The sequence below is a fragment of the Monodelphis domestica genome, chromosome 7, assembly GCF_027887165.1.
Source record: "Monodelphis domestica isolate mMonDom1 chromosome 7, mMonDom1.pri, whole genome shotgun sequence".
Taxonomy (NCBI): Eukaryota; Metazoa; Chordata; class Mammalia; order Didelphimorphia; family Didelphidae; genus Monodelphis; species Monodelphis domestica.
The window spans coordinates 23,931,398-23,957,021 of NC_077233.1; the positions used below are offsets into that span (position 1 = coordinate 23,931,398).

The 25,624-nt window shown below is 40.6% G+C and overlaps 1 protein-coding gene and 1 non-coding gene across 4 annotated transcripts in view; both read right to left on the reverse strand.

Annotated features, from left to right (window-relative positions):
* Window positions 1–25,624, reverse strand: part of CADPS (calcium dependent secretion activator) — a 441,690-nt gene that overhangs the window by 142,612 nt on the left and 273,454 nt on the right. The window lies entirely within an intron of this gene.
* MIR12380 (microRNA mir-12380) lies at window positions 8,832–8,888 on the reverse strand. The gene has a single exon (NR_162949.1). It is a non-coding gene; the product is annotated as a microRNA mir-12380 (primary transcript).

Sequence of the window (25,624 nt, forward strand, 5' to 3'; positions counted from 1 at the left end):
CAGGCATAGAGATGGGAGATCCTGGGTTCAAATGTGACCTCAGACACTTCCTAGATGTGTGACCCTGGGCAAGTCACTTAACCTCCTTTGTCTAGCCCTTACTGCTCTTCTACTTTAGAACCAATATGTATTGTTTTGATTCTAAGACAGAAGGTAAGGGTTAAAAAAAAAAAAGAAACAGGGGTCAAGCCATGAGATGAACCTAGTTTTTTGACTACCAATATATAGTATTCTCCAGTACACCCAGTTGTCTTGCCTATGGCCACCCAGTTAGAAGTGTCAAAGCCAGGACCATGCTGAGGGTTCTAACCTGAATGGTACCTATTTTCTAATCCTGACTACGACCTCCCTTTTCTTACAGGCTCTTGGGACTTGTTGGGGGAGTATAGAATTAGCCCCCAAATTAATCATCTATTTCAGAACCACTGACTAGGAGTTGAAAGGGGCATTCAAGGTCATTGAATACCACTTAAACACAAATAAGATAATAATAATAGCTAGTATTTATTAGTATTAGCTAAAAATAATAATGCCAAATATTAGTAAAAAATCTCTAGTATTTATTGGTATTAGTTAAGAATAATAGTACCAGTATTAGATAATAATAATAACAACTAGTATTTATTAATATTAGCTAAGGATAATAGTGCCAGTATTAATAATAATAGTTAGTGTTTAGCACCTTAAGGTTTGTAAAGTGATTTCCATGTATTATCTCATTTGATCCTCACAATAGTCCTGAGAAGTAGGTGCTGTTATAAGCTCCATTTTGGAGAAATCAATGGAGATTGTCAGATGTCAAGTGACTTGCCCAGGGTCACTCAGCCAGTATGTATCTGAGATAGACTTTGAATCTAAGTCATCTCTTGTCTCTAGGGCTAGAGCTCTTTCTTCCTTGACATCAGTTAAGATAAAAACCCTAACCTGTTTCTTAATGGAACATCTAAAAACATTAGTAATAGAAAGGGAGGACTCCCAGCTAGGGTTCCAGAACCCTCCACCTGATTGATAGCCTCAAATGCCCTACTGTGTTTGGGGGACAAGGTGCAAAGATGAGGAATGTGAATGAAATATGATTAAGATTTATTAATCCATGTACCATGTGCCAAGTAGCTCGAGACCTAAAAATAAGAGCAGATTGCTCTAGCCCTTATAGAAGCTTACAGGGGAAGGGGATGCCTAGGCAGGGCACTATGGTTAGTGGATTTACCTGCTAATGAGTGGTAGAGGGGTAGACTGATTTGAATAGGGCTCATTCTTCATAAACTAGAGTTGTGTTGGGGAGAGGCTGCTAGAAAGTTGAGAAATGATTGGTGATTAGTGAATGAATGTAGTTAGAGCCCCAGCAGGGTAGCCACCAGTTTTCACCAGGATATTGGGAGAGGTCAGACCTTCAAGAATACTTTTTGGTCCGGGGCGGAGGGGGGGGGGGCAATCCAATGCAACTACTGTTGGTTAAACTATGGTCCTCGTGTCGTGCCAGGGGTAAGAAGCAGAGAAGAGGGTAGGAGGGGAATCTGGGTACTTAGCATAAGGTCCCAGCTGACTTGTGGAACAAAAGCTGCTATGCCAAGAGCCAGAGAACAGTTCCTGAAGTTCCTCCCCAAACCCTGTATCTAGTTCATACGTGGTGCTAGATAAAATAGCATCCCCAAGGGAGTGAGAGATAATGGGAGGACTTGTTGTAAAGGGGACACCCAGGAATCTTCAACCTTCCACACCTTGGGATCTGCACCAGTCCTGGATTTGTATGTCACTTGATTAAGCAGAGAAGCCTTGTGATGTGGTGGAGAGAGTTCTTGATTTGGAATTAGGAATATCTCGATTAAGATTCCACATTTATTAGGGGATGGATCAGGGGCAAATCATTGAATCTCTTTCTGCTTCAACCAACTCTCTAGGCTTTATCTGATTATTAGAGAGATGGGTTAAAATATGTTTCAGGGAGGGCAGGCATTGGTTGTATTCTTATCACTCAATGTAATGCCCAGAATTTATAGGGGAAGGACCTGAACCTGTGATTTCACTGATGGAGGGAATGCCAGGATGAGGAAACTGCCTCTCCCAATTCAAGTTGGCATTTTCTTTGCAATTTAATGTCTTAGAATGTTACCTTAAGAGTTGAGAGGTTAAGAGATACCCAGTCATAAGTGTCAAAGGAAAGACTTGAACCCAAGCCTTCGTGTCTCCAATGCCAAATTGCTACTTATACCAGGCTACCTCTCAGCACATAGTAGGGACTTAAGAAACTAACTGGTTGATGGACTGATGAAATCATAGCTTCTTTGTGTATTCATTTCTATGACTACCACATAGTCCTTGGGGAAGAAGTGTGGGAAGTGAAAACTCTCATATCTTCTTATTTTCAATCTTTGGAAGGGGTTCGAAAAACTGTAGGCTACCCACTCAGGTACTGGTTATACGCATTAGACCTTTGGACCTTTTCAGGGTAATTCCTATGGGTGAGTGCAATTCTCTGGTTCATGTGGTACATGATACATACAACTCAACTTACCTTCCCCTGGCCCAGATTTGAACTTCTATCTTTAGATGCTTTCATTGGACCCTAGTTGAGCCCTATTTCCTTTGTGTAGACAACCATTGCTTCTCCACATAGGAGGAAGAGCAGGGAGTTGCCTACATGGTGTAAGCTAAATTACTCACCTCTCTCCCCTTTTGGTTTCAGTCCTTTGCTAAAAAGTACCCAGGAATCTCCAGTAAAAAGTCCATCTTCCTTCCCAGGATGGGAAGGAATGTCATAATGATGTAATGACAAGACACCCTATTTTTAATGAATAATGCCCTACAGTCATCAAAATATTTCTCTACATTTTATCTCACCCCCATCAGAGAGCCAGAGCAATTGAACTTTAGATAGCACCCACTGTCTACTTGCTATTGTCCAATGTAGCATTTTCTTTGCCCACACAGATTGTCTCCTGTTCCCAGAATATTCTCCCTCCTTATTTTTGTCTCTTAGAACCCCTTAGTTCTCTCCACTCTAATGCGACATCCTTCAAGAGGCCATTTATGACCATCCCAGTCCTTAGTGGGTTCCTCCCATCCAATTACTGGATTTATTTTGTTTCTGTGAACATGGTGTAACTCTTCCCTGCTTCCAAAATGAATATATGATCTCTGAGGGCCAGAATGAACCCTCTTTTTAATTTGTGATTCCCTGAATCTAGCATGGCAATGGGCACCAGCAGACACATAATAAATACTCATTGGCTAAATGATTGAGTACCCCTAATAAGGGTATCATACTCTCTGCTCTGAGGCTGCCAGGAGGAAGAACTTAAATCCTAATTGTTGACAATTATATAAATCTTTAACATTTTCCATGTTACGTATATATTATCTCATTTGTTCCTTAAAAAAATGAGGTAGGTATAGACAAAGAAACAGAGGCCTTAGGAGATTAAATGAATTGTCAAGAACACAAACTAGCAAATGTCTAATCTTTGTTCCAATCAATCATCCAACAAGCATTTACTAAGCACCTACTATATTCTGCCACATAATTTGGCTATGTTAGGGTAAGGAGATAATAAAAGGAGTGAAAAAGGATGGAGAGATCAGGCCTCTGTGATGGGTTCTTAAAATGGCCTTTGCGATTGTAGAAATCATTGATTGGGAAGCAGTAAGAGTGAGGAAACCCTTCATGGAAAAATAAGGTGGCCTTGGGGATTCTGAGAGCCATTTCCCTCAAGTCATATTCCCTAAGGCCATTGGTGTGGAAAACAGAATAATGACTCACCATCACAAAATCCAGGACAGCTGGACCTTTGACACTTTCTGAGTTCTTCCTTGTTCTCTTGGGTATGTCTATATCAGGGGCAGCTAGATGGCACATAGTGGCTCTACCTACGCTATAGCATTGGGCTTAGAATTAGGAAGACATTTTTCTGGGTTCAAATCTGGCCTCAAATACTTACTAGCTGTGTGACCCTGAGAAAGTCACCTAATCCTGTTTACCTCAGTCTCCTCATCTATCAAACGAGCTGGAGAAGGGAAAGACAAACCAGTATCGTTGCCGAGAAAACCCCAAATGGGGTCATGAGGAATTGGACATGACTGAAAAAATGACCAAACAGCAATTATCAAAGGATGTTTTTGGAGTCTGGCAGTCAGTGGTTCTGGGTCTCTGAGTTTCTTTTAAATCTCCTGGGAACCCTGCAGAGTAGCAAAGTGGTGCCATGTACTGGAAGCTAGGACCTGGGATCAAATGCTGTCTCTCTCACCTACCAGCTGTATGATTATCGGTAAGTCACTTAGCAACTCAGTGCCCAATTGAGTTCTATGTAAGGGAAAAAGCATTTTATTAGGTGCCTACTGTGTGCCAATCATTGTACTTAGGGTTTTTTAAATATAACCCTTAACTACCATCTTAAAATCAATACAGTGTATTGGCTCCAAGTGGTAAGGGCTAGGCTATGGAGGTTGAGTGACTTGCCCAGGGTCACACAGTTAGAAAGTGTCTGAGGCCAGATTGAAACCCAAGACCTCCCATCTCTAGACCTGGCTCTCAATTGACTGAGCCACTCAGCTGCCTCCTGTGCTGAGGCTTTCAATGATTATCTCCTTTGATGAAGTTACAGATGAATTTCTAATTTGCATCAGTAGAACTGCTTCTCTGATAAAAACAACTAATAAGATGTCCCTCTCATTCTCTCATGTTTTAATCCATCCTAAAGGCAACTGCCAAATGAACCATCCCAATGTACAATCTCTTATCATCAATTCACAGGATATTCTATGCCTAGAGTTATCAGGGATCACCTAGGTCCAATAGCCTCATTTCATAGATGAAGATCAAGTTCAGTTCCCAGCTGGGTAAATGTCAAAGGTGGGATTGAAATCCAGGGCTCCTGACTCCAAACCAGTCTACACCTCTGACACGCCTCATTGTTTTTCATCCTTGTGACCCTGGCTTTATTTCCTTATCACCAGCATGGAAAGAAATGGCCTCGGAGTCAGGAAGACCTCGATTCTGGTCTAGACTCTGGCATATATTGACTGCAGGAACCTTAGACCAATCATTGCCCCTCAGTGCTCTGGGCAACATTTTAAAGGTTATAAGTTACAGAGATTGTGTCAGTCTATATTGGTAGAGGGGATCTCCATATAGGGGAGTTCTCTGTATCAGTGATTCTCAAACTTTTTGGTCTCAGGACACTTTTTCACTCTTACAAATTATTGAGACCCTCAAGAGATTTGTCTTTACATGTGTTCCATTTACTATATGCTATATTAATTGATCAACTAATCAATAAGCATTTATTAAGTACCTACTGTGTGCCAGGAAATATGAAATTATATCTTAGTTTAATTGTAAAAATAGTTCTAATCTCTCAGATGCCCTGAAAGGGCCAGAGTGTACTTTGATAATCAATATCTTATACCATTGAAATAACAGGCCTAGTCTCTATCACTGTTTCTATTCAATTTAAATCAATAACTACATTGAAAGCATCTACTGTGTTCAACGCACTGTGTTAGGCACTGGGGATACCAAAACAGAAAAACAGAAGGGAGGATCAACCAAGCACACAATTTGGCTAAAGTTCATACTTACTCTCATTATCTTGGCTTCATTCCAAATTGCTAAGGATCCATTGGTCCCAACACTTACTCCCAGATGTGAAACTTACTGGCTACATGAACAGACAAGAGACTTCATTTTCAGAAGCCTCAGTTTCCCTGTCTGTGAAATGGGGATAAAAATGCTTGTACTTGCAAAGTCTGTTGGTTGGTCTCCAGCTTCAAGACTCTCCCCAGTGAAAAGCCAAAGCGATCCAACTAGAGCTCAGGTATGACAAGATCTCGCTCTCTCTCCTCACTAGTGGTTTCCTATCATCTCCAGGGTCAAATACAAATTCCTTGGTTTGGATTTTAAAGCCCTTTGCACCGTGGTCCCATCCTGCCTTTCTAGTGTTCTTATACTGTCCTCTTCTTTCTATCCTGACTCTATGTCTTTCATTGACTGCTCCCATTCCTGGAATTCTTTCCCTACTTACCTCTCCTTGGAGGTTCCCTGCTTTCCATTAAGATGACCAGAAGAATACCTTCTGTAAGAGGACTTTTCTGGTTCTTCCCAGGCTACCCCATCCACCAATGCTTTCCCTCTGAAGTTATCTTTCTTTGTATAAAACTTGCATATACAAGTATTTTTTGTTGTCTCCTCCATTAGAATATTATAGAGCCTTCCAAGCTTGTATTGGACTGACAGGCCACAGGCAAATGTACTGGACGCTGACCCCAACATCGTGATGGCACTGGTCCTCTTTGAGTATGAAGGATCAATAATGCCAACACGATATAAGCTTCCTAAGGGAAGAGACTGTGCTTTTGATTTTTATCTCCACCATAAAGCGCATGCTGTCTGGCTGAATAGCTGATCCAATGGATGGGCAGCCTTCCTTACATGCTCCTGACTGGTACTGCAGAAACACCAATGGAGCACACGGGTGGCTCATCTTTCATTTTCATTATGTGATCCATCTATGCCCCTCCCTGCCTGTGCATTGTCTACTTCCCCAGTGAGGATTGTCATGCCGTGTCTTCTGCTGATTCCTCATTTGCTATGTACCTGTGTACACTCACCATTTGCCACTACGTTGTTACTCAAGTGATCCAAGGCTTCTGTTATTTTGAGATGGAAATGTGCCATCATATGAAGCTACACGACGTAATGCGCTTATTAGAGTGTAGGCTTCTCGAGGGCAGAGTTTCTGTTTGCCTTTCTTTGTATTCTCAGGACTCAATGTAGCACCTAGGAAGGACTTAATAAATACTCACTGACTTGACTGACTGACTGACTGACTTCATAAATACTTATTCTCCATTTTGCTATTTCACTTGCTAATTCAATTGTTAATTCACAATCAGTTGAATTAAAGTTGTCGAAATGAGAAAGTGTCATAGCTGAGACCATATTCTAGACTCAGAATGTTGCTTTGCCAAAGGGAAACCAATCAACTTTAGCAGGGATTAGACCTGAAGCTTGAGACCTGGACTTGTGCCTGACCTGAGAAAAGCCTGAGCTCTCTACTAAGCATCTTCCATACTACTCTGGGACAAGGTGGGTGGCCAATGCTTCTACAGTCTTTCATTGTTGGACCCTCCCTACAGAAAACCCTAACAATACACAGAGAGCCTAGCTGGCATCAACCTCCCTTCCTTGAGGGGCATGATTGAGAATGGGCTGCTGGGCTGCATCAATTACAACAACACTTCACTACCTTCAACATCCGAGGACCCTTCCAACTGGGCTCTCAACCAGGAACAGACACACAGAGGCAGTGCTTGTCACTAAGCCTATTCAGGGAAGTGGACACCATCCAGCCTAGTTTTGTTACATCTGCCAGCAGTCTCTGACACAAAGGATTATGGAGTCTTAACTCCCATTGGAGGAGAGAGAAGGCTTCTTACATGGGTGCCGGGCGTCCTTCCCTTTTTTCAGAAAAGAAAAGTTCAGAACAACATAACCTTTCTCATGGCTCTTGAAGGGCTCCTCCAAGTAGAGGCCTGGGTAGAAGTATTCAAATGCCCTTTCTTCTTCACTATTTAATATTCACATGGAACCATGAGGGGAAACCATGAGAACTACAGACCCTCTACGAGAAGCTTATGCTGTTGTTTCCAGACAAGTGGCATCCTCTGGGGGGTTTAGGTATGGCAAATGAAGGGAGTGGTTTCTAAACTCTATGATGAGATGTACTTTCCTTTATTACAAAAAAAGTCAAGGTTCCCAATGTTTTTTTTTTAATAATCCTTACCTTCCATCTTGGAGTCAATACTGTATATTGGCTCCAAGGCAGAAGAGTGGTAAGGGCTAGACAATGGGGGTCAAGTGACTTGCCCAGGGTCACACAGCTGGGAAGTGTCTGAGGTCAGATTTGAACCTAGGACTTCCCATCTCTAGGCCTGGCTCTCAATCCACTGAGCTACCCAGCTGCCCCCTCCAATGCTTTTCATAAATCAAACTACACAAATAATTTCCTTAGCTCGTATTTTACTTAAATTTTAAAACCCAGCAAAATTTTGTAACAATACACAAATGTTAAACATACAATAAATGTAAAAATATATAATAATAAGCATGATGCATTCAGCATTAAATATTGATGGGATGATGGGATCAAGGATTTGGAGATGAGTTACCCAAGATCATGCAGTTAGTAAGTGATCAGCCCATTTTTTTAAGCTAGCATTTATATAGTCCCTTAAGGTTTGCAAAGCACTTTACAAATATATAATTTGCTCCTCACAAAACACTATGAGGCAGGTGTAAATATTATTCCTATTTTACAGAGGAGAAAACTAAAGCAGGTAGAAGTCAAGTGACATACTCAAGGTCACACAGCTATTATGTATTTAATGCTGCATTTGAACTCAGTGTTTTTATCCATTATACTATTTAACTCCCTCTGACCTCAATTTAGCAATTTTTGTCTACTACCAAAAGTATAGAAGAAACCAAGATGGTGATTGGCCCCCTGCATCTTGAAATATCCATGCTGGGAAGTGTTACCTACCTGGGACCAGGGGTCAGGGAAAGACCTGGGGTTGTCACTTTGCCCTGGAGCAGAAGGCTTGAACAGGACTTTGGCCATCCAGGATGAGGTTTCTTCTTCATCCACATGGGGATGTAAGAGCAGGGACTAAGGCATGGTGGGCCACACTGGCAAGACCTTGGAGCACAGTCTCATCTCTGGAGAGCCTTCTTGGTCCTTGTGTCCATAGAGGGGATGGTATGGAGTCTGTCTTCCACCTGATGCAGGGGCAGTGATGTGGCAGGTACTAAGGTGCATCACTGCCATAAGTACTCATCCCAACCTCCTCCCTCTGCATCTGGTACCTCTGCAGAGAGCCGTAGGAGGGAATGAGTGCCCAGGCTGGACACTGCATGGAAGTGGTGCTGAGGGTGGATCATCCACATTGCATTTGCCCCCATTGCTGGAACCCCTGGCCAGTCACTCACTGCCAATGGTCTGGTAATAGATCAGGTTCTCTTCATCCCCCCACCCCAATCTTTCTGCACCATTTGAAAGGAATTCAAGTTGCTAGTCTTGATTTCATAATTTTCTAGTTAAATTTTCTTTTCACTAAAAAAACTGAATGAATTTATGTTGGTGTTCTCTTTGAAAATACGCAATATATTTGACTCCTGCTTCATGCCTTCTACCAAAAGGGGGGCAAGTATGCCTCTATAGGGGAACACACCTTATAGGTTGGAAAACTACAGATTAAGGTAACAGTTCTCAACAATTTTGGTCTCCAGACTCCTTTCTGTTCTTAAAACTCATTGATGATCCAAAGATCTTTTGTTTATGTGGGTTATAGTAGTAGATATTGACTTTGTTAGAAATTAAAGCTTCTTAGTGTTGTTGGGGAAATCGTTTTGACCTTGCAGACCCCATGAGAGGTTCTCAGGAGTCTCCATGTGTGCTTGGACTATACTTTGAGAACAGCTGGATTAAAACATCAAAGAAATGATTGAAATAATGAAAGCAAAAGTCTATGTTCAAGCCTAGTCGAACCCAATTCAATTCAACAAACATTGGTTAAGTGTGCTTTAAGTCATTTTATCTTTTAGGATCCTATGTCACTCTCTCAGATTATACTTTGAAGATCACTTGCTTCTAGACTTTTCTACACACAAATCTGCAAATAAAACAGCAAGGCCTGAATATGTGAAGAGAAAAGAGAAATGATTCCGACCGAGAGGAGAGAGATAATCTGGCAAAAATCATATTCCTGAAGCAGAAAACTAACTTAAACTTGTATAGTGCTTTAAGGTTTGAATTACTAATAGTAATTTAAGGTTCATAACAACTTCATGAAATGGGTAATATAAGTATTATGTTTCCCATTTACATGAGAGGAAACTGAGGTTCTGAAATGTTTAAATGACTTGTCTGTCCATGGTACCATAGTGAATAAATATCTGAGTCACTATTTGAACCCAGATCTCCAGATTTGCCTGGCACACTAGTGGAAAAACAGTATCAGTCACGTTTACAATGACTGAATAATAAGAACAATAATTAGCATTTATATGGTGCTTTAAAGTTTTACAAAACCCTTTACAAGTATGAAATCATTTTACGCTCAAAACAACCCTGGGAAGTAGGTACTATTATTATCTCTATTTTATAGACAGGGAAACTGAGGCAGCCAAAGGTTAGATGATATTGTGAATGCTAATTTCTCTTCATGTGTTCTTCCCATTCCTTTACATACCCTCTAGGAGGTTATATACTTTCAGAGAAAACCAAATGCAAATAGAAAATTAAGTACAAAATATGTTGAAGGGAATTCTGGGGAGATAGCTAGGTGGCTTAGTGGATGGAGAGCTAGACCTGGAGATGGGAGATTCAAATCTGGCCTCAGACACTTCTAGCTATGTGATGTGACCTTGGGCATGTCACTTAACCCCCACTGCCTAGCCCTTGCCACACTTCTGCCTTGGACCATTATACAGTATCAAACCAGAGACAGAAGGTAAGGGTTAAAAAAAAAAAGAAAATAATATTGGGCAGAAGAACAAACCTGTAATGTTGTGTGGGTGGACCTCAGAGAAGATCTTCTCTGCAAGATAGTATTATTTGATCTAGGCTCAGAGGGAAACTAGGGGTTCTAAAAGATAGAAGTGGAGAGAACGTTCCAGACAGAGGGGAAAGGGAGGCAATATGCATGATAGAATGCCATATACAGGGAATAGCAAGAAAGTCTTTTTGGAAGAAACATAGATGCATAAAGAAAAATCATGTGTAATAAATCTGTAAAAGTAGTTTATGTTCTTAAATATTTTCAGTGCCAAAGGGAGGAATTGTATTTTATCATAGTGGCAAAAGGGAGCCACAGCAGTTTCCTGAGAAGAGGAGTGAGATGGTCAGACATGTTCTTTAGACATTACTTGGTAGCCGTGTGGAGGATTGGAGAAGGAAGAAACTGAAAGCAGAGAGATTAGGACGCTATTATTGCAATAGTCCAGGAGAGAAGTGTTGAGGTTCTGAACTAGGGTTATAGTTGGATGAGTGGACAGAAGGGGACAGATATGAGATGCATTGGTGGGGCATAATTGTCAAGATTTGGCGGTTGATTAAATATAGAGTATTGAGTGAGAGAGTATAATTAAGGAAACCTTGAAGTTTGAGAACCTGGGTGACTAGTAGAATGATGGTACTGTACCTCAGCAGAATAGAAAGGGCAGGAAGAGGAGAAGGTTTGGGGGAATGATGGCAATTTCTGTTTTGGACCCACTGAGTTTGGTCTATGATAAATTGAGTTGTAGATATCCAAGAGTCAATTAGTGATACCAGACTGGAGTTCAGTAGAGCCTGAGAGTTTTCTCCCTCTTTCCCTCTCTTCCTCTCTCTCCTCCCCACTCCCCCCCTCTCATCTACATAAAGGAGATAGGTAAACACATAAGAACAGATGAGATCACCAAGAGAAAGAAGATAGAAAGAGAAGAGGGCTGAATATAGAGTCCTGAGCTACACGTATACATGATGGTGAGACAGGAATGATGATCCTGCAAAGAAAATTGAGGGATGGTCCATGAGCAGAGAAGAAGAGACCAGATGCAGGGAGGAGGACCAGGAAAGGACAAAACCACAAAAACCTCATGGAGGAAAGAGGTTTTAGGAAGAAGGGATGGTAAACAATGTCAAATGCTGCAAAGGTCCTAAAAAGTATAAGGACTAAAAAAAATAGTTGTATTTGGCAATTCAAAGAGCATTCGAAATCTTGAAGAGAGCAATTGCAAGTGAGTGATGAGGCTAGAAGCCAGATTGGAAGAGAGGGTGAAGTGAATAAAAAATAAGTGAATAGAAAGTTGAAGGATAAATCTAATAATGATAATAATAACAATAACAATAACAACAATAATAAGTAGCAGTTATGTTGTTTTAAAGTTTGCAAAGTGCTTTATAAAAATATAATTTTATCCTCATAACAACCCTGGTGAGGTGCTCTTATTATCCTTGTTTTACAGAAGATGATTAAAAAAGCTTATACAGCCAGACAGCTGTTAAGCATCTGAGGTCAACTTTGAACTCAGATCTTCCTGACTTTAGGTCCAGTTCTCTATTCATGGCTCCACCACAATTTTTTCCTAGGAATTTGGCTGTGTAATAGGGGAAAGACTTAGAATGGTAGCTTGAGGTAATAAAGGATCAAGTAAAAGCTTATTTTTTATTTTTTTTAAGGATGGGGAGATCTAAGTTTGTTTCTGTCTTTGTTTTTTAATTCAAAGATATTTTATTTTCTCAATTACATGTAATAATAATTTTCAACATACATTTTCAAAAATTATAAGATCTAAACCATTTCCCTTCCTCTCTTTACCCCCTCCCTCCCCCACTTGGAAATGTAAGCAATATTATCTGGGATCTGAGCTAGTTTTCAATCAAGGAGGAAGGAGCTTGTGAATGAGGAGGTATTTAAAACTAGCAAGAGTGGGGGGATGACCAAAGGGGCAAATTCCTGGAAGAGAGCTGTATGGATTGGATCAGGGACAATCTGACATGGCTTTAGTGATTGCAAGAAGAAGGGTAACTTTCTCTTCTGAAATGAAAACATAAGGGAATAAAATGATGGCTGTCACTGAGCTGATCTGAGGAATAGAGTTGGGGAAAAGGGAAGCTCATGGTAGATAGCATCAACTCATATTCATCAAGGGCTTCTGCTGGGAAGAAAAAGAGAGAGGGATATAATATAAACAACAAGAGAAAGTTTGCAACAAAAGTTGAGGAAGTAGGAGAAGAGCCAATCATGGAAGAGTAAAAGGAATGATATGCAGCAATATGGATTCAAGTGAGATTAAATGACACAAATTCAAAAGGATCTGGAAGACCTTTTTCCATCTGTGTTCAGTAGTATATACATAAAAATGGAGGAATAGGATGGTGGGAGCCATTCAGGGCTGAATCTAGGAAAGGAATTAATGGCCATAGCATAAAGGGACAAAGGATTCATGGGGAAAGGGCAGAGTACAAATGAAATGTTTGACTAGTGGGTAAAGGTTTGGAAAGAAGGAAGGTGAGATCAGAGGGGCAGAGAGTGAAATGCTTATCTTGATGGGAATTGGAGGCATTTGTACCATTGTCTTCAAATTGGGCAAGACGCAGCTACAAAATGACTGCAACTGGCCCAAAGTGCTTGGAGCCTGACCCAATCTAAAGCTCAATCCTAACAAAATGGATGTTTGCTGAAAAAGTCCAGCTTGCTTTCCTTCCTTCTACTCCCAGACTAACCTTCTCTTGCCATTCGAAGACTGCTTTGAGACCCCTCAATTAATTATGCTTTGTAGGCTAAGAATCAGTACACCTGCTGCCCCTGCTGCCAGGTGCTAAGCTTTGCTTTGTGAAGTCTCTATTTCCTGTATTCAAAGTCCCTGAAAGCAATATGGTTGGGGAGGAGGGATGGGAGTCACTTGGGGGCAAATCCCTTTAATTAGAGCGTAGAGAGAGTCTGCAGGTGATTGAAGTTAAACAGGCTGATGACTTGATTTTTTTGGAAAGTTGGAATGGAAAGAAATGTTATGTCCTAGAAGAGTGGAGGCTGAGAAGGTGCAACCCCCCACTTCCCTACTGTGCAGAACTGAACACAAGAATAATTGGAAACACTTAAAAGAGCACTTCAAAGTTTGAAAAATACTTTCCAAGTTATCTCATCTAATCTTCCAGGTAACTCTCAGAAGAACGTGTCATTATTGTTCCCTTTCAACAGATGAGGAAAGTAAGTGCATTCTATGACTGACCAATGGGCCTAGGCTGGAGAAGCATCTCAAACATAAGGCTAGTGGAAGTAAGCTCCCTAATAGCCATTGTGAAAAGAGGACTTCAGTCTTTGATATGGAGCTCAGACAAATACATGAGGGCAGTGGACCCTTGATGGGCACCCAAAGATGGGAAAAAACCACACACGTGGAGCTGACTTCAGTCCAAAATAAAGGTAAAGAAGGGATGATATCGATGCTCAATCCTAACTGCCCCAATACTCTAAAGATTCATTAGCTCATCAAGGTGGAATCACCTTGATCCACCATGCACATCACAACCACCCATTCAAAGCACTCTTGTATATCTTCTATACCTGCATCTATATCTATTTCCTCCTGTAAGTCTTCCATTGAGGGTCCATCTAAGGTCATGGGGACCTTCCTTCTCACTACTGATATAAGAACATACCAAGGGAGCAAGTGGGTTATCTACTCGTAGTCCTTCACTCCTTTCATGGGAGCAGCCTCCTTTTTTTTTTAATCAAACATTTCTTTGATGTCTCTGTCATATGTGAATAAGTAATTGCTTATAGTGAGTGTTCATTGGGCACTCATCCACCCTGTATATCCTTATTGTTCCCCAAATGCTACTCATCTTTAATTCTTCAAAAAATATAGCCTTCTATAATTCTCACCCATACAATAATGCAAGATAATGACCACATAATGAGAAGCATTGGGGCATAATGATGTTCATTAACATGTAGCATTATAAGCTTTCCAAAGTGCCTTCCATAGATCATTTCTTTTGCTTTAGTGGAGAGAAAATTAAGGCTGGAAGGAGAAGAGACCTGGGTTAGGGTCTTGACTTTGACACACACTGACTCTGAGATTTTAGGCAAGCCAATTGGTCACTCAATACCTCTAGGCACCACTCTAAGAGAAGGTTTTGCATTGATGGAGGGAATTTATTCACTGGAAGATACTAATGAAATCACAGAAATAAAAAATATGATGAAAAAAAAACAATAACAAAGTTGAACTTTCTGACAGCCCTGGGAAGGAGATAGGGTAGAGCCAAATCCATGTTTATCAGAAGTGGAGTGTAAGGCTTAATTTGCTTAATATGTAGGGATCAAGTTCAAAGAGGAATAAATCAGTATCTTTACCATTGCTTGTAATTTGGATTCTCTAAGGAATGTGATAGAGAAAAAGGTTAGTTGGGGAATGAATTTTCCAGCTAACATAGTCCCTGTGCAAAAGAGACATAAACTGATCTTTGAATGAGCTTTCTCCAAAGGCTGGGCACCATTGAGGGAGACTCAAATCAAATAGAAATATACTTTGAAACAGAACAAATGCCAAGTTACCTGTCACTGGCCCAAAACAGAACAAGTTAATTCTTAGTTCATCAAAAAATAATTTGAGATTTTCAGGCCTCAAGAATTTCAGCTAAGTGGAAAGAGAAAAAAAAATGGCAGGGGCAAAGAGATCTTTCCCAGTTGGGCCAATATTTGCTTGTTTTCTTTCAGCTGAAATCAAGGAAGAACTAATCTAATAGTCCTTATCAATTAGAATGGGTTCAGATGCTTCTCCTCTTCTGGGCAGGGTTGGTCTGGATATTTGTAGGGGAGCCCTGTTTTTCTGCACTTGAGTCAATTTCCATAGACAGACTGCAACAGGTATATGCGAATCAAGATAAGCCAGAGATGCCCAAGGGACCTTCCTCTCAGGTATTTACATACCATACCGTATTTTTGCTGCTTTAACTGACACAGACATAGGGTGATCCCCCTCAGATTGGATGTCAGATAGGTCCAAGAGTTCTGCTTAGACTTTTAGGCTGTTGTATGTAGACTAAAAAGGCTGCAGAGGATTAAGTTGTTCAAACTTATAGTGCAAAACCTCAGCCCATTCAAAACAGGAAACTGAGTAGGGTTAAGGGATATAGAACTGGAAGGCACTTAGGGCAACACCTAATCCATTTCTTTCCTTTTACAGATGAAGAAACTGAGGCACAGAGGGGCAAAATGACTTTAACAAGGACACTTAATTAGTAAATATCAGAGATAGGTTTTAAATCCAAGTCCTTTGACTGCAGGCCAGTGCACTTTCTATTACATTGAACTATTGCCAGGGATATTATAAATGATGATGATGGTGATTGATACCTTTTATTTGTATCAGGCCACTTAGTTGTCAGCAGAGAGTTTCCTATACATTATCTCATTTGTCCTGTGTACATCCCCAAATTAAATTTCACATTCCCAATTCAGATATGGAGGCTTTCTCTGCTCTTTGCAGATATTTAACTTGGAATCTATAGCTTTTTTAATGAAACTTTTATAACTGTATCCTTTCTTTCTTAAAAGAAATCCTTACTTTGTCTGTTAGAATCAATACTATGTATTGGTTCCAAGACAGAAGGGTGTGGTAATTGGGACAGTTGGGGTTAAATGACTTTTCCAGGGTGACATAGGTAGGAAACATCAGAGGTTAGACCTGAACCCAGAACCTCCCAGCTTCAGGCCTGGTGCTCTATCCACCAAACCACCTAAAAACATTGTTTTAAGAAGAGGTCCACAGGTCTCACTGGACTGCCATGAGGCCACGAAACAAAGATAGATTAAGAATCCTGGTCTAGAATCATACTTTATGAATTCCTTTCTCTAAAGGTACCTCCCTCCTTTCTTTTTAGGGGTGGGGGACTATAGGTATGGAGCTTGGTTAAACTTTTTTAGTGGATTAGTTAATTTTGCTGAACTATCTTTTCTTTTTAATTCTTTATTATAGAGGATCAGTTTCCTCTAGAAGGGATAAAGGAAAGGAATACATTGGGAAATGTAGCTGACATAAAAATTAATAATATCAACATAATTGTATTTTTAAAAAATCCTTAATAGCTGCCTAACTCCAAACACCCTTGCCTTGCCATGCCCCCTTTCCTTGAAATTACAGGATTTAATCTGATGGAAGATGTTCTACTTGTGATAACCAAGGTCAAATTGGTAATGGACTGGATCCTTCTTCTTAAGATCTAAATGCTGACAGAAACCATTTTCCCTTTAATGGAGACAAGACTCAGTTTGTGGCCTAGACATGACAAAGCTACTCTACTTTCTGCCTGATACTCTTGAGGACTCATTAGCAATCCAAGAATAGGAAGCTACAATAATGGATGAGAATTTCAGGCTGGGATTGTATTCAATAAGACATTGATTATACAAAGTGGTCCTTATTTTCCTTTCTCATTGTTACTGTAAATGAGAGTGATTTCCTTCTAGAAACCTGGAACCCCTTAACTTCCCTCCACCTCCCTTCTCTAACTCTTTTTAAACCCTTACCTTTTATCTTAGAATCAATACTAAGCACTAGTTCCAACACAAAAGAGAGGTAAGGGCTAGGCAATGGGGGTCAAGTGACTCCCCTCCTAAGGTCAAATAGCTAGGAAGTTTCTGAGGTCAAATTTGAACCCAGGACCTCTTGTTTCTTAGCCTGGATCACCCAGCTGCCCCACCTTCCCTTTCTCTTATTGTGTGACCTGTTTAGATGACCCCTCCTCTAGTAAAACAAAGGAAGAGAATAAGCATATAATTTGATGATTCATAGTCAAATCTGATAGGCACAGGAATGATATAGTTCAAGTTCCCTCTTCTTTTCTGGAAGGGCATTGTCTTCCTGGTTTGGTACCTGGAACTTCTAATGGGAAGGCTTCCTTGAAGCCTCTGCTCAAATGTTACCCAAAAGAGGGCTTTTCTGCTCCCCCTTAATGATAGTGCATTTCTTTTGACTTTATCTCCAATTTGTCTTCTATCTCTCTATCTTCCCCTCCATCATCTGTCATCTATGTACCTATCCATTCATCTATGTCTCTACTCATCCATCCATCACTTATCTCTCTACCTCTCCATTTGTCATCTATCTACCCATTCATCCATTATTCTTCTATCCACTCATTCATCCATCCATATCACTCTTGGTCTCTATTCATCTGTCTATCTGTTTACCCATTCATACAACTATTTCTCTATCTATCTGGACAAGTTAGTTCTTAATGCATATGAAGGCCACCCATCACCTCCTTCCCTGGACAACCTGTAGACATATTGGAAAAGATAACACCGTGGAATTAGTAGAATATAAGTTCCCTGAGGACAGGAACTGTATAATAGAACTGTGAGGGCTAGTCCCTAATATAGCACAATGACCCCATTGGCTTTTCCCCTTGAGCACCATGACTGCCGGCATATTTGGCATGGATGGAACTGTTGTGCGTTCTCTCAGTGCAAACAATGCTCCATATTCTCTCCTGCATTTGTGGTTCAATCAAGGAGATATTTATCAAGTGTCTGTTATATTCAAGGTACTGTTCTAGGAACTGGCAATAAAGAAACAAAAAAAATATATTGTCTTTACTCTTATTGGCTTACATTTTGCTCCATTGCTCTACTGTTACCCCGATGGGAGAAGGATGTTGGCCCTCTGGTACTAAGAGCTTGGCCCTATACAAATTGTTTCTGTTATTTATTGCAAGTACTATCTTCCTGCCTCTTGCCCCTTTCCTTCTTAAAACAAAAAACAAAAAAATACAGGGAAATCAATGTTAAAAACTTTTAAAATTAAATTCTTATTCACCTGACCAAAAAAAAAAAAGTCCTGAAGGCCCATTCTTGACTCTCTTTATGACCTCCCCTTTTTACTGGGCTTCCTGTCAGTTGCTTAAGCAGTGGGAGTTCATTTTCAGCTTAAAGTCATCGGGTTAATTCCCTCCATCAATCATCTGAGAACATTCATGGAGTTATGGTCATTAATTTCATTACTTTAAGCTGGGAATGATAGTTTCATTCCAGGTCCTGATTATGGGGATCATCTAAGGCATTAACAATTCCATGTATGGTAGGCATGAAACCTTAGAGTTTGAGTCAGATGTGCTGGACATGATTTTCTTTTCTCCTGTTGCATGTGTCACTCATAAGTATTCTTGGGGAGGATATTGGTAACGAATATCTTCTCTTTTTCAAGGGGAGGAGAAGGCAAGAGTGATGATGGTGAAGTAAGGTCTGCTGGGGAATGCCTATACACCTTGTTCCTGGCAGGGCTGAGGCTGGTAGATCTCTTGGAATAGAGTGGAATAAACATGGATGAAGTGACTATTATGCACCAGGCACTCTGCTAAGGCCTTTACTTTCATCTCTTGAGCTTGGGAGTTTCAAGCTTTAGTAAGCTAAGCCATTCATATATCTGCACTGAATTTCACATTTCTTTGGTAGCTTCTAGGAAGGATGGGCTACCAGGTTGCCCACAGAGGGATTGAAGTAGCCTGAATCAGAAAAACAGAGAAGGCCAAATTTCTCAAGCTGATGATAGTAGGCTCAGGTCCATGAGAAACCAGGCATGCCCAACCTCAGTGACATAGGGGGACCCAGTCTTCAAAATAAACAAAAATGAACTTGGATGAGTAGTAAGCTCAAAGCTACCATCTAATGAGAGCAGAATAAAATGTCCCCAAATCTGATGAGAGGGATCAGCAGAAGTAAGGCACATCACACCATTACTGAGCGCAAGTCTGACATACATCATCGCAGGTGGTCGACTGGGTTTTCGATATGATAATATATTTCAAGGTATGTGTTTTAGCCCATAGTACACTGAGGCTAAAAAGAAATTTCTTAAGTGCAAAATGGGGAAGATGAGGCTAAGTCAAAAGTTCATCTGAAAACAAAATAAAACAAAACAATGTGATTTAGTTTATGAGTGAGTAGTGGGACCTGCAAGCTAAGAAAGTCAGTGTAATCTCAAATTTCTTTAATAGAGGGAAAGTGAACCAGATCTTGATGTGCTGCACCCCCCCCCTCCACCTCTGCCCCTTGGTCTGCCTCTAGCTGGAGTACTATATCCAATTTTGGAGAAAGGGGGAGGTCTGCCAATCAGTCAACAAACATCCATTAGGTGCTTCCAAAGGGCCAGGAACTGTGCCATAATTTCCAACAACTCAGTTTGTAAGGGGGAGGGAGAAAAGGGTCCAAATTTGTGAGGTTATCAGTGTGGAAACCCCTGAGGCCAACATATGTATGAAGAAAGGACATCAATAAATTGGAGAGTATACAGAAGAGAGTAGCCAGGCTGGTAAAGGACTTTGAGGTCATACCTTGTGAGGATGGGTTGAAGGGACTGAGCATGTTTATATAGTGAAAAGAAAAGTCAAGGTGGGGGCAGAAGAATATGATTGTTGTTTTAGAAACTATAAAGCTACTCAGATTGTAGAATGGGCCACTTCGGGAGGTAATAGATTCTCCATCACTGGTAGTGTTCACTGTGAAGGTGCATGACCACTCACCAAGTATGTGGAAGAGGGATTCTCTTTTCTGTTACAGATTGGCCTGGGTGGCCACTGAGACCCCTTCGGAGTCTGGATAGGCATACTCCTGTATGAAGAATCTATTGCTGTTGGCTGATTTAGGCAATTGGATCACTTAAGAGAGGGGTTTTAGGGGGAAAGGAGGGGGCAAGGGGCATAGGTAGTCTAATGAAAGCACTTAAATTTTACATTGAAAGGAACTCTAAAACCCCCAGAAAGTTGAGACATTTCTGCCAATGTTGAGATATTTCCCAGTACTTGCACCAGCACCAGAAGGCTAGGGGGAAATGGAGGGTATGGGTGGGGAGGAAAGGAAGGCTGCTCAAACCTATTTTGCTTCTGGTTAATATAACATCTATCCCTTTGATTGGGCTGGTTGGTTTGTTCCTGAGTGTGCCAATGGCTTTTAACACATGGGATGATTTTAGTGGCATGTCAAAAACTTTATGCATTACAAGATTCTATTGAGAAGTTGTTGTGGGGGATAAAATATCATATAAATATATATAAAGCCATAGAATAAAAGAATGCTAGAACTGGAAGGGAGCTAAGAAACCATTTACTCCAGATCCCTCAAAAGGCAATGGGATATTGGAAAAGAGCCCTGACCTCCAAATTTGAAGATATTAGTTCAAGCCTTTCCTTTACTTCTTCTTTGGTGTTTAACTGGGCAAGTTGCTTAATCTCTCTGGATTTAGTTTTTTTAGCTGTAAAATAGATAACTTATGCTCTCTACCACATAGGGTAGAGGTTGTTAGGAAAGTACTTTGTAAATATTAAAGGACCATAGAAAAAAGGTGCCTGGCATAGGGAAAGCATATAGAAGGCAAGAAGAGCTGAGTTCAAATCCTGCTTCTGAAGCTGTGTGACCATCACTTCAAGCAAGTTACTTATATTGTCATTGCCCTAAAGGTACTCTCTAAGACTATGGTTTACAGATGTATGTTGGTCTCAGGAGTTTTCATACTGATGACATCACAAATGTGGATCCTTCTCTCCCTCTCCTCATTACAAACTGAGTTATTGGAAACTTTTTAAGCAATGAATACATACCCCCCCCCCCCCCATTTACATTACAGGGTGGTCTGAATTGTTCAGATGCATTCTTTTTAGTTTAAGGGAATTGGGAACAAAATAAAGAAGAGGCAGAAATGAAGAAGGATGAAAGAAATGTCCAAGAAGAGCTTTGGTGCCCAGAGGAGGGCAGCTGGGATGTAGGGTGAAGGGCCTTATGTAGATTTCATTTCATTTCAAGTTGCCCCTATTCCTCATTGAGAGAGATAATACAGCCCTGACTGCAGTTGGTTAGTGAAAAAGCCTTCTGTCATTCTCAGATGCAGCCACCAGATGGCAGTCACCACTAAGTCTAAATTTGTTAATATTGAACGATGGTTCTATAATGGGTGACCCCCTTCCTTTCACTCTTTCCCTCTCAATGGATTTGTTGGGTCTTGAAGTGGGCGGGTGGGGGGGAGTGAAAGAAAAAAAAACTTGTGGAATAGTTAGTTCCTCCTGAAATGTTGTAGAATCCAATCTCCTACTCATTCTTGTTGAGGAAAGGCAAATATAGTGAAAGGAGCCCACACTTTTAGAGCCAAAGAAACTGGGTTCAAATCCCACTTCTGCCACCTGAATGGCTTTGGGACAGTCACTTAACCTCTGGGGTTGTTTCCCCATCAATAAAATGAGGCTGTTGTACTAGATGGCCTGTGAGCTTCCTCTTAGCTTTAAATCTCTGCACCTCTGACCTAGAAGATCTCTTTTAACTCTTAATCTATGTCCTGAGCGTGTCTGAAATTTATGACATCATGAAAGAAGTATACACTCTAATCTATGGTCCTATGATCCTATTGGGTGGTGAAGTGGAAACCTGGGTTCGAGTGTTTTCCAAATATATTGGCTGCATGACTTTAATTAGCATGCAGTAAAGAAGACAATCTTTTCTACACACTACTTCCTGAGCCTGGTTCACAGACTTTCTGAAGGATGACATGGGTAGTAGCTCCTCTATCGATGGCCACCCTTGTGTCCTAAGCTACATCCTCTACCTTGAACATAGATGAGAGGACACAGTGAGGACAATCCATATCGGATGAAAGATTGCCTTTACAACCTCTGCCTAATCAGTGGTCACCCAACCTTTGCCTGAAGGCCCTCAGTGAAGGGAAATCCACCACCTCTAGAAGCAGTTTATTCTATTTCTGGTCAGCTTGTTAAGACATCTGTCCCTAGAACAAATCTAAATTTGTCTCTGTAACTTCTACTGGTTTCTATCCTCTGTGGCCAAGCAGAACAAGTCTAATTCATCTTTCCAGGCAAAGACTTCAAAGACTTGAATATAATTATCATCTCCCTCTTGAGTCTTCTCCAGGATAGAAATATGCCTTGTCCCTGAAGCCAAATCCCTATATGATATGGACTGAAGGCCCTTCATTATCCCAGGTACCCTCCTCTGGGCATTGTGAGGTTTATCAATGCTCTTCTTAAACTGTGTTGGGGAGAACACATGCAAACAATTATTCAATCAATCAATATTCATTTATTATATGCCTAATGTAGTTGTGCCAATGCCAGGAACTATGCTAAATACTAGAGATGCAATGACAAACACAAATAGCCTATGCCCTGGAGGAATTTATGGGGCTGATGTTTCATTTTTTCAAAGTTATATATATTGATGTGGACTGGTAGAAACAGAGTACCTCAATTCAAAGGAATGACTCTCTAATGGTGGAAATTTCAAATATAAAATGTGGGGAGAGGAGATGTTTGGGAACAGGGAAATCTTCAAGTATCACAGAGGTACCACTTGTACTTAGGGCCACCCAGTATAAAGGTGATTAACAAAGGCCAGTGGGTACAACTGAGTTTTGAAAATAATATTTTGCCTACTTTCCCTTCTAGGTTGCTAGGGAGCACCAAAGTGCATAGGATGCTGTTCCCGGGGAGTCAGAAAGACCTGAGTTCAAATTTGTCCATAGATACTAGATGTGTGACTCTAGGCAAGCCACTTAATTCCAGTTTCTTCAGATGTAAACTGAAGATAATAGCACCTCTCTCCCAAGGTTGTTGTGAGGATATCAAAGGAGAAAATATCTTTAAAGCACTTAGCACAGTGGCTGGCACATAGTAGGCATTTTAATAAATGCTTGTTTTCTTCTCTCCTCTGTTGGAACCACATTGGCTAGATCTGCATGGATGACTGATGGAAGAAAAACTGTTGGAGAAGAGTCTAGAACTCAGAATATACATAAAAGTAATCCCTGGAGACCATAGACGTCCAAGGTATTACTGAATAATGATTATTATATTACTGAGTAATTATTACCTATGAGTCTGGATTATTTGGCCCTAATTTCTTTCATTTCCCCATGGTTCTCCCTTGGATTCAGAAGAGTAAGGTAGATTATTACACTTTGCAGCTGGAATTGAATTTTAGTATTATCTCTATCTTGACCTGTTTGACCTAAGGCAAAGGACTTCACTTATCTCAGTTTCCTCATCTTTAAAATGAGGAACTTAGACTAGAGAACTTCTGAGATCTCTCCCATCTCCTTATCTCATGATCTTTGATGAGCTTTTTGAACTCCCCAAGCCTCAGTTTCCTCTTTTGTAAAATGAGAGGTTTAGATTAGATAACCTCTGAAGGTCTTGGTTTAATTATTTTATTTATTATCCCAGGCAAATCACTGGGTCTCAATGTCCCATCTGTTAAATGAAGATTCCTTCTAGCCCTATATCTTAGATGTTATGACCCTGAGTTCCTAGGGGAATGAGAACTGTTCAAGGGCAGGAGCTAGTTTATTTATATCTTTGGATCAGCAGGGTATATGGTAAACAGAAAATACTTAATAAATACTCACTAAATTGAATTAAATTGAAATTAAATTTCAAAGATACATATTTAAGGTAGATGAAAGGAAAAACTTGCTAATGACCAGAACTGGCCCAAAGAGGAATGTGCTTCCTGGCTCCTTGTACAATGTTTGTGGGAGGAATTTAGGCAGACTGGACTGGATTGCCTCTCACACTCCTCCCAACTGTGAGATCCTGGGATGCAAGGATTATTGTTGTTCAATTGTTTTAGTAATATCCAACTCTTTAAGACCCCATTTTAACATTTTCTTGGCAAAGATACTAGAGTGGTTTGCTATTTCCTTCTCCAGCCAATTTTACAAGTGAGAAAACTGAGACAAACAGTATTAAGTGACTTGTTTAGGGTAACAAAGTCAGGACATTATCTGAGACCGGATTTGAACTCAGAAAGAGGAGCCTTCCTACTTCCAAACTCCTTGCTCTATCCACTGGGATTAATGGGTAAGCTGTTGTTATTCCTTAGGGCCCTTTTCCTAATGAGCTCTTTGAGAGCTGTTTTGTTTGAGGCGGTAGACAGATTATTTGCCGGCTGTTGCTAGTTATTGATGGGCCTGTTGTACTGAGGTCCTAGACCTGAGTGATTTCCATGAGGTTATTTATTGTCGGGCTGAGCTTGGGGTATGATCAATGACTTGGTGGGTCGAGAACATCACATCTGTTACTGTTGCCACTAAGAACATTCGTTATTTGTAGATGTTATTGATTTGTGTTTACTGTTCACTGGCTGGGCTCTGTTTGTTCTCATTAACTTTTACTTAAACTCAGATTTAAGGGGAAGATAACTCAGCCCCACCGAATCACACACTCTCTTGGGACTATGACTGCTCTCCTTGGTCCTGAAAATGACTCCTCCTTGCAAAGGGTCCTGCTTATCCTTATTCCTCAACAAGTGACCGACAGCCTTGCTGAATTTTAGACCTCTTGCTGCACCCAGTCACATCTCATTGTTTAATTCTTGTTACTTAATTGTTTCAAGGGTGTTTGTCTTCAGCTTATGAATTCTTTTAGGGCAAGGATCATGACTCTCTGTTCCTCCCTAATCTCTTTGTCTGGGTCCATGCTGAGCGCAGAACAGGTACACATCAAATATTTATAGATTGAATGAACAGGCCATTTTCAGAAGGTTTATCAAAGATGAGAGAGTAAACTGACACTAAGAAAAATGGTTTTGCTTTGGTGGGGGTGGGGTGGGAGGAATATTGCTTATCCTTTACTTTCTTCTTTTAAAAAAAAAATAAACTCTTTCCATCTAAGAATCAATACTGTGTATTGGTTCCAAGGCAGAAGAGTGGTAAGTCTAGGCAACTGGGGTTTAAGCAACTTGTCCAGGGTCACATAGCTGGGAAGGGTTTGAGACCATATTTAAACCTAAGACCTCCCATCTCTGGGCCTGGCTTTCAATTCATTAAGCTACCTAGCAGTGCTCCCCCACCTTTACTTTCTCCTTGTTGGTCACTATCAGTATTTTGCAGGGGTAGAAGAAATAACAGGGCTCCCCTGGGCTCACAAATCTCATTTCCTCTTTGGCAATATAAGGAAAGTCCATAATGTCAACACTGGCATGTTTCCAGTTTACATTTTCTACTTTGTGAGATGCATGATGGCTGAGTATACAGAATTCTGAACTTGTAGGCAGGAAAGCCTGGGTTTGTATGCCA